We start from the raw sequence: 4,028 nt of genomic DNA on the forward strand, positions 1-4,028 counted from the left end.
GAAAACTTTTTTACGGTTAAAATAATTTTCTTAATGTTTGGTTAGTAAAGTAGAAAATAATTTCTTTTAGTAAAAATAAATTTTCTTATGCTACTCTCTTCATTACCCCCCCCCCCTCCCCCCCCCCCCCCAAAATACCCAATATTTTTGTCACTTATTTTTTCATGTTTAGTTAGTGAGTGAAAAAAAAATTTCGAAAAATATTTTCTACTGTTTGATTAGAAAGTGAAAATATTTCTTCAGAAAAATAATTTTTTATGCTACACTCTTCGTCCCTTCCTCCCATACCCAATATTTTTAGGATTATTAATTTAGTTATTCTTTTAAAAATGCACACAAACCCAAAAAGATTAATGTGTTTGTTTTGTCTCTAAAAGTTGTCTGGATATTCGTAGCGCACATTCACAAGGAAGAATATGCGAAATATATTCCAAATGGAGTCTGATTCTATTTTCAAAAGGATAACCATAATTAATACTCTTTCCGTTTCATTTAGGTGATTGACTGATTTAAAGAAGAATAAAATTAATTTTTAAAATTTATGATCTAAATTTATTTTAATTTCTAAATTTATGTGACTATAAATCGTCTATTAAAAATTCGTAAGTAATAAAATATAACGTTTTTTTCTAAAATAAACTAAAAGGAAAAATATAAAGCCAAACAAAATTCTAGTATTGAGAACTTTCCAAATTGGTCACATTCCAGCTAATTGCTTTCCTTTGGTGGACTTGGACAAATAGGTAAGGTAGATGTAAACGTGCTGCGACTGGATGAAAATCTGTTATCCGTCCGATTTGACTTGTCCTCACGTTTGTATCACGTGAATATCATTACTAGCTCTTCTTCTAGATCAATAAATATTGATCGTAAAATAAAAATAAAGACGAGATTGATTTAATTTGAATCCTATCTGACAGAAGCAGCTTAAATCCAAGTTTTCTTACCTCATTTCCATATTATTTGCGAAAAAGGAAAATCATTCTTTTAGTTTTCTTTGGCTCAAGAGCACACAAAAGATTTACTTCAGTCTTTTAGTGCAATTTGTATGACTTTTTTATTAGTGTATTATTTTGAACATGACATCCATTGTAAATTCTAGTAGACTTGGAGATATGGATAAGAGAAATAATTTTAACTTATATAGTTCTCGCGGCCAGGAAATAGAATGAGATGGATGAAAGGAGTGGTTCCCTCTAATAGGCCTAACGTAGCGCATGAAATTTTTCTAATTCAAACGCTCAATTTATTAACGTCTATAGACCATACAGTAGAAAACAAAAGAGTACAAATTTTAAGAAGAGACTCCTAAATTCTACTAATATATTATTGCAATCCTATTACGCCATAAACTAAGCCCCCGTTTGTCCATAAATTTTTTTAATTTTTTTTTTGGTAAAATCTGTTTATATATAGATTATATCCAAATTTTGACAAATTTTGAAAATAAAATTTTCAAAACCCAAAACTAGCTCTACACTTGTTTTTGGCCCAAAATATTACTTCGAAATTTTTACCATTTTAAAAAATTACCCTGAACTTTTGTATTTTATAAAAAAGACCTCACCACCTATTATGACCCAACTAATCCACTAGTTAGTTACTACTCCCTCCGTTTCATATTATTTGAGGTAGTTTGACTCGGCATGGAGTTTAAGAAAAAAAGAAGAAGACTTTTGAAAGTTGTGGTCTTAAAGCTTAAGGGGTAAAAGGTTTGTAGGGCCATGCCATTTGTGTGGCTATTAAAGCTTCTCATTAAGGACAAAAAAGATAAAATGAAGAGTTTAAAGTTGAATTATTTCCAAATTTAGAAATGTGTCATTTATTTTGGAACAGACTAAAAAGGAAAGTACCTCATTTAATATGAAACGGAGGGAGTATCATTTTTTTTTACTAATGGATCTTGTAATATTATTGCATTTGACGAATTGTAGTAGCTAGTGATTGTGTTATTAGTAGTTCATATTAAAATTCAGGTTATGATTTTAGAATATTGTATTATGTAGTTCATTATAAAAATGATGATTTTTGTGCCAAACTTATCTATGGCGAGGAATATGGTTTGTGATAATGATAATGAATGACATCGATGAAGGTCCTGCATATACATAATTCGTAAGTTTGTTTGTTTGGTATTGTTGGGTATTTTTAATAGTTTTTAGAATTTATGAATATAAGTCATCTTTCATGTTTTTTTTTAAAAAAAAGTGAAATATATTTTGAAAATGATATACAATCAAATTTTCATCTTCAAACAAAACTTCATCCAAATCAAATATTTTAAAATAAATTTAAAAATCATAGCCAAACGCTAGGAGATGTTATTTGGTGTATCAATATGAAGTATAACCACGAGGTGCTGACATGTATGGATAGGAATATGAGTACGCAACGCGCACTCCGCAATTCTTGGCAGGCAAAAGCAGCGCTTTGAGGATTTATCTACTTTTGCCAGCCACGTTTGTGATGCCTTCTATCATTTGTATACTTTATTACTATTTTTATCGACAATCAGAGTGTTTTGAAACTTGTAGTTATTGGAATCTGGTTGGCTTTCGAGAGGATAGCATTCATTTATTGTTATTCTGAGTTAGAGGTGAGGTGGTTCCACCATTACATACGGACTATTTTATATACAAATGGCTAAAAAATATCGCAAGTAGGATAATGCCAGTACATCATACAAGTTAGGTACTTGGTTCTGCTGCATTATATTACTTGTATTATTGGCTCCATTGCTTTTCTTCCGAAGAGGATCCAAGATTTTAAACTAGCGTTTGGACATAGATTTGATTAAAATTTAAAAAAAGAGTTTTCAAAGTTGTATTGAAAAATAATTTTGGAAAGTTGAAGTTGTATTTGAACATGTTTTTTATTTGAAAAAAAGTTGAAGTTTTTTTGAGTGGAAGAAAAAAATTCTCCCAAAAACTGCCCCAAACCATTTCTTGAGAACTTGATTTTTTTTTTTTTCCAAAAACTGATCATATTCCATGAACAAACACTATTTTCAAACTTTCTTTGGAAAAAAGTACCCAAAATCTACAGCTAAACGGGAGCTAAGGTTATGGGTTTTGAATCAAAATTTCTTTTAGTAATTGGATTTGGAATAAATTTTTTGTACATATAAAGTGAATTTCTTGATATAAATACAAGATTTAAAATAAAATTACTGAGTTTTGTCGGACCCGTAACTTCTATTGTGAGTCCGTCCTACTTCTATAACAATGCCTATGGCAATATGGCATGTATGTCTCTACTAACATTGAGCTGCTAATTTTGGTCCTTTTTTAAAACTTCTTTTAACTTCTATCCCCCCTCTTCGAGGAAGAATTGTAAAACTCCATAAATACATTAATGCTGCAAAGAGAAAGTGGCTTGCCAACTGCGCTAAGTACCAAGAATACAAGCCTTTCTTGAGTAGTGCAAAATCCACAAGATCTTCGTAGATGCATGTTATATTCGTGAATCGTTGTTAGTGTAATTAGGGTACAGGAAATTGACCAGTAGTGTAATGAGAACAAACCCATTATTATGGAGTATTTGGTCGGTGATCATACTGCAAAAAGATTAATTTATGCAAAACATTTGGCGCAAGGGGATGTACCGAGATCGGATGGACCTATTTGCAAAAGATGGTCCTTTAGGATATGTCAAGAGTCTCACATCGTCTTTGAGTAGTTTATTTGATCTCTGTAAATGATTTAGGGCAATTCTCACTCACCAACTAATTTTTAAGGTTGAGTTAGACGTAAAGTCTATTTTCTAATCATGATATCAGAGCCAGACCCGTTTCAATTCTTAGTTTGGTCGATGTTAGGCACCTATATTTTATTGTACACGTTTTTATATTCATGATAGAGTGTCAAATTGATTCAACTAACTTGTGGTGTTAAATTAAACTTAAGGTCCAAGTTTCGATGTTCAAGCTCCGCTTAAAAATTAGTAGGAAATGCGGAAGTGACTAGTGAGCTCTCTACTTTATTAATGTTTATGTGCATGTTGCTAATGTCGGCGACTGACATTTTGAG

Source organism: Nicotiana attenuata, unplaced genomic scaffold (assembly GCF_001879085.1).
Source record: "Nicotiana attenuata strain UT unplaced genomic scaffold, NIATTr2, whole genome shotgun sequence".
Classification (NCBI taxonomy): Eukaryota; Viridiplantae; Streptophyta; class Magnoliopsida; order Solanales; family Solanaceae; genus Nicotiana; species Nicotiana attenuata.